This window comes from Akebia trifoliata, chromosome 7 (genome assembly GCF_017979445.1).
Source record: "Akebia trifoliata isolate Shusen 1 chromosome 7, ASM1797944v1, whole genome shotgun sequence".
Taxonomy (NCBI): Eukaryota; Viridiplantae; Streptophyta; class Magnoliopsida; order Ranunculales; family Lardizabalaceae; genus Akebia; species Akebia trifoliata.
In genome coordinates, this window is record NC_141381.1 from 20,106,579 (window position 1) to 20,119,411 (window position 12,833).

General features: G+C 32.8%; 1 non-coding gene across 1 annotated transcript; it reads right to left on the bottom strand.

Annotated features, from left to right (window-relative positions):
* Positions 1 to 909: 909 nt before the first annotated feature.
* LOC147398356 (small nucleolar RNA R71) lies at positions 910 to 1,016 on the bottom strand. Its single transcript, XR_015180218.1, has one exon. It is a non-coding gene; the product is annotated as a small nucleolar RNA R71 (small nucleolar RNA).
* Between the last annotated feature and the right edge of the window lie 11,817 nt (positions 1,017 to 12,833).

The following is a 12,833-nucleotide window of genomic DNA, read 5'->3' on the forward strand; positions in this document are numbered from 1 at the left end:
GCTTTAGGTGACAATCATATTAGATTCATTTATTATAGAAGGAAAAATAATTTAATCAAGTGGATTGTTTGGGAAAAATTATAAACTTAGGTTTTATCACTCATTGATTTTAAATCTGCAAATTTATTATCTGCATTATTTTCCTTGTTTATTATCTTATTTGGATAAAATTATAGTGAGATAGATAGGTAATGAGCAATAGATTGGTATTTAGTCTCCGTAGGAACGATATTTTCTCATCATTTTATTACTTGTTTCGATACATATACTTGCATACATAAATTAAACAACAAGTTTTTGGCGACGTTGTTGGGGACTAATTTATTAATCTTTTTGTTAATATTAATTCAATCATTTTTAATTTTAGACTAAACTTTTCTTTGTTTTGTAGGTGTTTGGCTAATGTATGTGTAGTACGGGAAATTCGGAGCTTGTTCCTTTTGATCTTGAGATCGAGAAAACTTGTCGAAGAAATAGAAAAAATAAGCAAGAAGTTTCTCAACATCGTACAATGGCCGATCAAAACAATGGTAATTAGGGTCCTAAGTCTATGCGGGACTATGTTGTTCTATTGGTGGATGGGATTCACACTAGTATTCATTGTCTAGCTGTACAGGCTAACAATTTTGAGCTCAAGTCGACGACTATACAGATGGTATAAACATCTTAGTTTGGGGGTTCACATGTCGAAGACCCCAATGCACATTTAGCTAATTTTCTAGAGATATATGCCATTTTTAAGTACAACGGTGTTGATGATGATGCCATCCGGTTGTGCGGCAATTTCCATTCTCATTGAGGGACATAGTGAAGAATTGGCTAAACTCATTGCCAAGGGAGTCTATCATCACTTGGGATGACTTGGTAAAAAAGTTTCTTGTTAAATACTTTTCGCTATCAAAGACTGTAAAGTTGAGGAATGATATCACTACTTTTATGCAGTTAAACAGTAAGTCTCTCTATGAAGTTTGGGAAAGGTATAAAGATCTACTTCGGAGATGTCCTCATCATGCTCTACCGAACTGGTTGATCATCCAAACTTTTTACAATGGGTTGGTTGGATCTATTAGAACGAGTGTTGATGTTACAGCAGGTGGGTACAATTTATTGAAAAATATGGCCTCTAACAACTTTCAATACCATATAGAGAGGATGAATCCAAGAAGAACAACAGGAGTGTATGAAATTGATGTTCTTACTACTTTGACTGCTTAAGTGTAATCCTTATCTGAGAAATTTGATTCATTTGGAGTTCATGCCATTCAAACTCCTATCGTTACATGCGAGATTTGTGGAGACAATCATTCAGGAGATATGTGCCTTAATAATCCAGAGTCTCTCAATTTTGTTAGTAGCAGGCAAAATAATTCATACTCTAACCATTACAAATCGGGCTGGAAAAATCATCTGAACTTCTCTTAGTAACAACAATCAAGCTGTAGCCTCTTCATTTGCAAACCCCATGTTTTTACTGAGCTATCATCCTCTTCAAAAAAAAAAGAAGCCTTTTTTGAAAGATCTAGTGCATCAGATGGGAACCAACACTAATTAGTTCATGATAAAGACTAGAACTCAACTCTAGAGTCAAGTAGCTTCTATTTGGAATATAGAAATTCAATTGGGTCAGCTTGCTTCAACAATTAACAACCGTCCTCAATGAACCTTGCCTAACAATACAAAAACTAATCCGAAGAAAGATGGAGAGCACTACAAGGCTATCACATTGAAGAGTGGAAAAGAACTTAATGATGTTATCAAAGAAACAAAAGAACCAGATGTTTCAGTGGCAGAAGATACAGTTTTTGAAAAGTAGGGTAAACAAGAAAAAGAAGCTACAATGCAGGAGCACAAAAAGTTGGGAAATATTACTCTTTATAACCCACCACTGCCATTTCCTCTACGTTTCAAGAAGCGAAAAATATGACGAGCAGTTTGCAAAGTTTCTGAATGTCTTCAAAAAGTTGCATATTAATATCCCATTTGCTAAAGCTTTAGAGCAAATGCCAAATTAGGTCAAGTTTATGAAATATATCTTGACTAAAAATAGGCGATTGAGTGAATTCAAAATAGTGGGCTTGACTGAAAAATACAATGCTATCATCCAAAGGAAACTTCCAACAAAGCTTAAGGATCCAGGGAGCTTCACTATACCATGCACCATGAGTAATCAATTCTTTGGTAAAGCTTTGTGTGATTTGGGGGCTAGTATTAATCTAATGCCACTGTCTATATTTCAAAAATTGGGATTGGGAGAAGTGAGGCCTACTACCGTGACACTCTAGTTAGTGGATAAATCATTGAAGTATCCAAGGAGGGTAATTGAAGTTGTGCTTGTTAAGGTTGACAAATTCATATTCCTTGCAGTTTTTATTTGTTCTTGATATGGAAGAGGATTGGGATATTCAACTCATCATTGGTAGATCATTCTTAGCCACAAGCAGAGCTCTTATTCATATGCAAAATGAAGAGCTTACTATGAGAGTTCAAGATCAAGAAGTAAAGTTTAATGTGTTTAAAGCTATGAAGTTCCTCACCGAAGAGCTTGAAGACTGCTATAAAATTAATGTAGTGGACACATATGTTAGATATGACTATGAAGAAACTCTCTCATCTGACCAACTGGAATTGGCAATCCTTAATGCATACAATGAGGAAGATTTGGAGTGTTTAGAGTTGGTGAACTACTTTGATGCTATGCCAAAATTCACTCATTCTAAGCTAGAGTTTGAGTTGTTAGAAGTGTCATTGTTAGGTTCTCATTTGAAGCCTTGAATTTAAGAACTGCTATTACTAGAACTCTAGTATCTTCCTAATCATTTGAGATATGATTTTCTTGGTGAATCGCCCACTTTGCCAGTTATTATTTCCGCATCTCTTGAGACTGAACAGGAAGACAAGTTATTAAGGGTGTTGTGAGAATACAAGAAAGCATAGGGATGCTCCAGAGTGGATATTGAGGAGATTAGTCCTTCTATTTGCATGCACAAAATCCTTATGGAGGATGATCATAAGCCCTCTATTGAGCACCAACGTCGGCTTAACCCATCTTGCAAGGAATGGTCCAAATGATTAGACGATGAATTATGGGCCTATCGGACGGCTTACAAAATACCAATTGGAATGTCACCTTACTGGTTGGTTTTTGACAAGACATGTTGTCTCTTGGTCGAATTGAAACACAAGGCATTTTGGGCCATAAAGAACTTGAATTTTGATTTAAAAGTCGCCAGTGAAAAACGTCTTTTGCATCTGAATGAAATGGATGAGTTTCGTCTTCAAGCCTACGAGAAGGCAAAGCTTTACAAAGAGCAAACCAAAAGATGACATGACAAGAAGATATTGGAGATACATTTTGAGCCAAGACAACGGTCCTCTTATTCAATTCTCGCTTGAAAATTTTTCCAGGTAATCTCAAATCAAGATGGTCGGGACCATTTATTATGTTTAAAGCATATCCACACGGAGCTGTTGAGGTTCAAGATGAAATCGCGAATAACATCTTGAAGGTTAATGGACATCATCTCAAGCATTATTGGGGTGGTGGAATTGATCGTCAAAAATCAACCATCACTTTAGCAAATTTGAAGTGACCTCAAACAAAGTTAGGCTGAAGACTTTAAAGCAAGTGCTTCTTAGGAGGTAACCCAAGTGTTCTAAACTCTATCTCTTTGTTTATTTTGATTTTCATTATTTTGATTTCTTTTTTTTTATTAAAAAAAATATTAGTTTGCTTTTATCATAATTTTTTGAATTCTCTTTAATTCTATTTAATTATGTTTTGTTGAAACATGTTGGGAGTCTCTAAGCAAATCAAAGGTATTAGTAATATGACACAAGGCTTTTGAAGTACAGATTGAAGAAGTCGTGGCTTCTACTCATTTACAGCCTTAGCATCTAGAACAGACAACAGGACCTGATCTCAAAATTCGAAGAGGTCGTGGCCTTAACTTTTATTAGGCTGAGGCAATAGTCCATAACAGAACTAATCAAAAATATAAAAATGCGAGCCGTGGCATAATATTCTACTTGGCCTCAACCCAAACTCATACCCACATAGAAAAGGGTTACACTTATCCTAATATTTCTAATGTTACACAATTTCACAAACAACCTTCTCTTCGTGCCTCTACGACAGAAGACTTTTCATTTCTCTCCCTCTTCTCCAACAGTACTTCTACGTTTCCATCTCAATATTCAAGGGTGGCTAAAGAAATATCAAAGCCGTGAACACCATTTCACCAAACTTCAGTGGATCTTTCGAGTACTTTTTTTGTCGTTCCAACCAAATCAATTGGGGTACCATCAAGTTTTATTCATAAGTGTTACATTCCATTTGCCTATATTGCATATTGTGAATAAAAATTTGATTATTTGGATTGGAAAATTCAAGTTTTGATTGCAATCATGGCCATTTGGGAGTGTTTGATTGATTTAATTGGTGATTGATGTTGAGTGGTTGAGTGGAGTGATTGATGTTAGAGTGGGTGTTTGGATTGTTTGATTGGTGGAGTACTATGTGCTGCAACAGGTACAAACTTTTGTGATAGTGGTTGGTATTACTTGATTTTGGGATAACATTATTTTTTTGTGCATACCAGGTGTTTGTGAGAAGTTCAGTAACAATGACAAAGGTTAGGTTGGTTAATTCATTGAAAATTTTGGGGGCTGTTTGATATACATGGGGCTTGCTAGATTTAATCAAGTGTAGTTGCTATACTTGTCATTTCGACTGTTGGTGATTGGGTTACGATTACTTGTTGTTAGAGTCTTGATTTTTGGCCACCAATTGTGAAAAGTAACAGAATACGAGCCTTACCATTTCATTACTACTGCCAAGACTGAATGACAATAGCAATGAGGATGGCGCGGATGATGCTGATGACTCTTGACCACCAATAAAAATTTCAGGGAAGTTCTTCACCTACCTTTGATTCTAATTGATTACATTGGGGATAATACAATAACTAAGTTTGGGGGTGGGAGTAGTATTTTTCTGAAAACTTTTTCAATTTTTGTATTTGCTTTAATGTGTTTAAATTTTTATTTTGGTGTGTTTAAGTCAATGTTTAAAAAAAAATTATGTTTTGTGATGATTTTTGCCTGATAATCTGCAATCAATGATAAAGATTTTGATTGAGTATATACACGGTTCTTGGAAAATGATAGAGGTTGAACTTATTTGTGTGCTTAACTCTGATGAAATTCAGTCTTGTTTTGAACTCTTTTACATTAAGCTTATAATCTTGATACACTTGATTATTTGATACACTTGGAGAATGTTTATGCATTTAAGTGTTGTCCATGATTTTAATGAAATCTATAACTTATTTGATTGTTACTCGAGGTGAAATCCTAGGTTGCACTTGATTAGGACATGATTTAGGCCATTCTTGGATCGATTTATCCCTAGTCTTCCCCATTGAGTCTTATTTTCCATGTTCTTTGGAACCTACAGTTCTAACCAAGTCTTTTTGTTTAATTTTTCCAAAATTTGACCCATTGCCTCTTAAGCATATTGATCACTAATGGATAATTTTGAGCTATGCAAATAAAGGTGGAAGGTGAAGTTTCGAGAATTTTTGGTTGAGGTTTCGGAAAGTACTTATGTTGAAAAAAAAATTTGTCACATTATTACATCCCTTCTTGTTAAAGAATGCATTGAATCAGATAAGTTTAATGGTGCAGTGGGCTATTTTGAAAAAAAAAAGTATGAAAAAAATAATGATGAAAAAAAAAATGGTGAATAAAGGGTTATCAAGGGAATGGAATGAAACAAGATTGCGAATGCGGAGTGACTTGATGTTGAAATGCAAGCTAGCGTTCTGTGAGAATCCTAAGAGATTGATGTGTTTGAGGGTTGATTTGAGCCACAAAAATTCCTTTTATTTTACCTTTAACTCAGCCACACATTACAAGCTGAATAAAGGTTTTATTGATTCTTGATTGAGTGATGACCTACATTAGTAGAGAATAACATAAAAAATAAGCCTATGGAGTTCATCAGTGTCAATATCTGGAGATCACCTGTGTTTACTCTTGATTGCATAAACTGATTTCGGTAGAAAATTGATTAAGTGATAAGGGGTTATTTGCACATATGTGGGGGGCTCAAGACGAGGTTGAATGACATTTGGGGTTGAAAATATAAACTGTTTCAATTTCTAAAATTTTCTGAGAATTGTGAAATTTGCGCAATCTTTGAGGCAAGTGTGGAGATGAGGCCAGTATAATCACTTGTGTTTTCTTTGTTTTGGATTTCTTTCCCTTAGTTACGTTTTTCTTTGTTTTTGTTTTGCTCGAGGACTAGCAAAATGTTAAGTTTAGGAGTATTAGTGAGTGGGTTTTATACCTACGAATTAATCACTTTTAGGTATAATATTTTGTTAATTTTAGAATCTTGTAGTTGTTTTTATTTAAGTTTAGTTTGTTTTATACTTTTAAGTGATTCTATGTTTTTATTTGATTTTTATGCTTATTTTGCAACTTAGGAGTATTATGGAACCTTGGGATAATTGCCAACATTTAGAAGAAATTCTGGCTTCAAATTGATTCACTCTCTGAAAAGGAAGATATGCTTCCAAGCTAAATTTTTTTTAAGCAGCAGCTCTATAGAAAGTGAGGTTACAACACGAGTTCAAGAATTGCACAACACGAAGATGAAATATGGGCCGCGGCATGACATGTTTTGAGTCCATGGCCCGCTTACATTTCCAACATTATTTATTGATTTTTGGGCTGAATTATAAACGAATTTTGGGACTCTTAAATCATAATGACTCCATACCAATAAATAGGAATGATTAAGCCTTTTAGAGGGTTCACAATTTTTGGATTTTTCTTGGAGGTACAAGATTGAAAATGAGGACGAGAACTGGAGATCGACTTTTGAGTTTTATTTTCTTGAACTTTATCTCTTTTCTTAATCCTTGTAATCTCTAAAAATGGCTGAATATTTTTGTGATTGTGTTTTAATTTCAATGATGAACTAATTTCCATTTTAGGGTTATAATGGAGCTCATTCATGATGCTTGATTAATTTTCTATTTTTTCTTCTATGATTATTTCTACATGTGATTATTTACTCTATCCTTTGTTTAATTTGATTTAATTAACTGGCCATTGATCGAATTGGATTGGCGAATCTTAATAATATCGCCAGAGTTATTTTGTGTTCATGACCTAGATAAAATAACATATGTTAATTTAAGATAGACATATACTCACGTTGCGTGTGCATCTTCTATGAGAGCTTATTTGTAATGAATTCTTCTTGATTAAATTCTTATATACATATAAGAGTTAGTCTAAAAGGGTATTTTTACATGACCATCGGTAAAGGCTTGTAAAGAATTTAGAGCTCTTGGGTGACAATCATAGTAGATTAATTTATCATAGAAAGAAGAAAAATTTAATCAAGTAGATTGTTTGGGGAAAATTATAAACCTAGGTTTTATCACTCATTGATTTTAAATCTGCAAATTTATTATCTACATTATTTTCCTTGTTTATTTTTAAATCTTATTTTCACTATTGTTTAGATAAAATTAGAGTGCGATAGATTGGAAATTAGCAATAGATTGATATTTAGTCTCCATGGAAACGATATTTTCTCATCACTTTATTACTTGTTTCAATACATATACTTGCGTGTATAAATTAGACAACATCATACTAAAGTGGCATTGAAATTGACATGGTTTCACATATTGCTGATGTTGTGGTGTGCATAGAACCATAGGTGCTTGTCATTCATATCTCGAAAAAACATCTATAGTTTCATACATACATCCACATCATCAATGTTTAAAACGATGTGAATTTTAACATCATCAAGCATTTTTCTTTCTTAATCAGGAAAGTCCTTGTTTAAATATTTTATTTACATTAACATTGTCACTTTATTTGTATTTACATACCGATTCCTCTATTTTTTTCACATAACCTCGTCCAAAGTTAAAAGTTTTTTCCCAATTACAAATATTAAGTTCGCAATTGATCATATTCGCAACAAAATTATTTATACCATATTATCTACCAATCAGCAGTTGGATCATTATGAAGTTGTGCTACAAAGGCTATTAATACCCAAAACTCTTCATAGAATTTGGGTGTTTCTAGTCTTGGCCAATAGTTTTATTTTTTTTCCTTTTTCTTTTTTCATGATAGTAAGTCATGTCTTGGATATTTGTTCTATTTGAGTGGGAAATTCTTTGAACTATTAGCAAGATAGGAATACAAATGAGTGGTAGTAATTTGGTTTAGTAGGTGGGCTAGGGGTGTATCTATAACTTTTTTACTCATGTCTAACTAATTTGTACATTGATGCATTGTAATAGAAAAACTTCCTCAACAGGTCTATCTATATGTAATAGCAGATCCAAAAGACAATAGTAGCATCTGCCAAAAAAATTTCTCTTTTTTTTTTCCTTCGATTTTAATTGAGATCACTGAAATTCCTTTGTCTGGATTATAGAGGGATTTTTCTAAAAAATAAGATCAACAAGTACCATGGTTACATTCTTAGAACCTGTTTTGTTTCTTTTTGTCTATGTTTTAATTTCTTTGTTTTGCCACTACAGACAGGATTCCTGCATTGTTTTCGACCTCTCCAAATTGCTCTAATGTTAATCAAATAGTAAGCAAGGTCAACCTAATTGATATCTCCACCCACTCATCCACCTCAACCACCTTTGAAGCTAGGGGGACTTTATAAAGGTATTAAATTTACTTCTATTTTGAATATAACTGTTATTAGTATTATCATTTATATTCATTTTATTTAAAAATATTTTTATAATAATAGATAATGGGACCCATCTTATGAAGATGGTTATTTTGAATATAATTGTTATTAATATTATCATTTATACTCATTTTTTAAAATATTTTTATACCATAGATAATGGGACCCATCTTATGAAGATGGTTTGTTGTAGATCTTGTAAACTTTGATAAGAAAAAAACTTAATTATCTGGTTTCATTAAAATATGGATTACACTGCTGTACAAAATATAATGATTGATTTCATTCATTTTTCTGCTTTACTTAATAATTGTCGATGGAGCTTAGACAAAGTTCTTCTGCTGAAAGGGCAAGTTGAAAAGAAAAAGAGATCGTACTCGATGCCTCTAATTACATAATATAAAACCGGGAGAAATGTTTGAAATAATACGAGTAACCATGTCAACCTATAGGGAAGCATGTGTCTAAGATTCAAAGGTACTTGGGTATATTAGCCCATGATGGCCATATGTTTCCCCTTTAATATCCTTGACTAGCATGCGATGCCAAAGTCAATGAAGAAAAATGCATGGCAAACAACATTGGTATAAATTAATTATATTATAATATTAGATGATTTATGAGTTTAGCATTAAATAATTTTAACCTCATAATTTTCAATTGATTATTTGATGCAAGTTAAATTTGAGATCCTGCCCATACTTAAACAAGTTGTGTTACAATCTATCGGCAGGAAGTAGAGGGATCATAAATGCTAGTTGAAAATCAAATTTTATGATAAATACAAAAATGATGCAACCCGATGTGTCAATCGGCCATCCGATATTTTAGAGGCTCAATGGTATTCTCTTGTGATCTTTTGGAATTCAAAGGAAGGATACGTACATTTTATGTTTGAAATTTATATATAATGAGTTATGAAAAATTGCAAACAAATTATAAGGGATTATATATCTCATATATTTAATTTCTCACAAATTACTTAATGTACAGTCTCGAAGGCATAGAAATAAGGCAAATCGTGTTCTACAGACCATGACCTATACGGTTAGGATAAAGAGCATAATTTGTATGAGATATGATGAGGTATATATTCTTTTATTATGTTGTCTATCAATTACGTGCCCAATTATGTCTATTATAAACTAATCTTGTTGTCGTTGTCTTAATGTGATGCATATAGAAATTAAAGAGTTCAAAGAATATTGAGCAAAGTTGAGTAACATTATTTCTCATGACACACAAACCTAATAACTTGGCCAAGGCAGAGAAGATTGTCAGTTTAAATTTTTTTGTAACACAATAATATTTTTTAACCAATTAAACACTCATGATCTGTTGAATTTTTATGACATTCCTTTGTCATTAGCATCCATATAATTCATACAAAGAAAATGTTTAGTTGGGATAGTCCAAAGCTGTCCTCATCCTTGCACCTCTTCCTACTAGATTAACACCTTTAGCTTTGATAGAAACTTTGTAGCAACGGAAAAATCCATAGCAATAGTATATCAGCTCTTCTGATCCTTTAGATTCGTGTTTTGAAGTCGAAAGATTTACCTGATGTACCATATCATTTACCCTTATAAACGTGAATCAATCTCATCATTATTTTTTTTTAAGATTAAACTCATAAGAATCCTATAATTTGAAAACACATCCAGGACAGTATGACCTATTTAATTTTTTTTTTTTGGAATAATATATATAGTTTTTAAGACTTCATATGTTCGTGATTAAATAATGTTTTGAGATTTTAGCATATATATATATAAGCCAACTAAAAGAGCTTGGATTGGCCAAGGGAACAACAATGATTATGGCCACAACTGAAAGATTATGAAACTCCCACAATGATTTAACAATGATCATAAAATCTCATCTCACCATTTTTTCATGCTTTGAAAAATCCCTTTGGAAACATTTATTCCAAAATGATAATTGCATAAAATAACTCAATGGTCCTATGGATGGATGGAGCACATAAGTATACAAGGTTTTGGGTGCAACTATTTCAGATTCACCTTTGGATAAGACTCTTCATCCGATCGCTTGCCTATCTATTTTCATCTTTTTCATCTAAAGAGACAACATTGATTTTTCCACCTTTCTCAGCGGTTTTTTTCTTTTTACAAACTTTATCTAAATGCTTGAAAAAAGCGTAAACCAACACTGATTTAATAGTAAAGCTGGTAGGTTCCTTATTCTTTTGTTTGGTCTCAACTTGCTTTTCGTCATCCTTTGAACAACCTTAAGCATTCTCCCCCAAAGGTTTTTCGGCAATATCAATAGGTTGGCTAGAAACAATAAACTTGAACGATTCATGAAATGTGTCATATAAGCATTTTACCTGAACATTGATTTTTAAGGTTGTAGATATGGTTAAAAATAATAGCTAACCTATTGTTTATTTCTACTACTTCATGTATAGAAAGATTTACTTGATGTACCATACCATTTGGAGGATACATAATCAGGATTTGGTTCTTGTAATTAGGATCACTTGAAAATTTGTATTTGTGTTTGTTTGTATCCCAACATGTTTTTATTTAATTTTATGGTTAGTATTTGAATTTGAAGGTACTAAGAATTTTTTTAATATTTTGTAGGATAGGATAAATGAACTTTTGAGTAAATTAATGAAAGGCTTTCAAGATATTACATGTCGAAATGACGTATTCTCTTAGGTCTTGGGGCCTTATAGACATGGTCGTATTCGTCGTGTTAGCCTGAGCCCAACTCCCAACAAATTGCTTACATCATCTTCCGAAAATCCATCTAGCGATTCTGTTGAGGTATATAAGTTAAAGGAGAAACTGGAGTTTTTGGAGTAACAATAGATTGAGAGGGATGCTAAGGTAGAAGAAATTAAAAAAAAAAAAAATCTTATTAGTAGTAGCAATAATTGTCACTATTAGCCTCAAATTGTATTTATAGTTGTAGTAATAGAAATCAATTAGCGATAGTGTTTGACCAACACTATAGGGGTCTATATTGCTTTCAGCTACACCATGAATAGTGGTGTTTCCCTTGGCCGTCGTTATTGATAATAGCGGTGGTATTTATGGTATTTGCGGCGATTTTTGACCCCTGCTAAAAATCTAAAATTTTGTAATGTCATTATAATAGTAAAGATAACCTTATCCTACTAAATAAATTGTGTATGTATCATATTAGTATATTTTAAGAAGTCAATTATTCATAAAAGCAACTTTTGCATATCTTGTTAAAAATTTAAAATTTATCAAATGATAATTCAAAGATTACCATGAAATGAATTAAGCAATATTGAAAAACTGAGTGTAGTCTAATTAAGATATCAGCTTGAATCCTTGGTCAAGATCTTCATGACATTACTAATAACAGTATCTTCTCATTGGATACACTTGCATGCTACATCAAGAGCCATTACTAGTTCTTGAATTGGATCATCATGGTTCAACTGCTGGTCCACCATCCCAACACAATATTTCCCATCATCTTCTTGCAACATGTACAGTACCTACAAAATTATGTAAAAATTTGTTATAATGTTAATTACCTGCAAAATTATTCTAAATTTCTAAATCCCCAATATTTTTCGACTAGTAAAGGGTGTGGATTGTACCAATTCTTTTGGGCTATTAAATTGAATACTTCTCTTAGGTTCCATAATCAGCTCCAACAAGATTAACCCAAATCCGTGGATGTCAGATTTTAGCAATGTTTCTTCGCTTGAGGCCAAATCATCAGGAGTATAGTAATTATAATCCATAGATATATTTGATTCAGATCCAACTCCACGAATCTTTTCAAATCCGAAATCTTTGCAATATATGATTATAGTTTACCTGGCCAATTTATGATTCAGCCCTTCTTGAAACACGTGAAAAAAGCCCATATAAGGTGGATCAAGGAGTCATTAAAATTCATGGGCTTTGTGTTGGATGGAATCCTATTGGAGGAACAATTCTTCAAAGAAAATGTAGCTCAATCTGATACTGTTTATGCTGCTGTTTTTTTCACCTGATCTTCCTCAAGATAACGCTGTTGAAATTCTCCTGATCTTGGCATCGCAAGAGGACTTAAGATTGAAGATCGAATCAAAGAA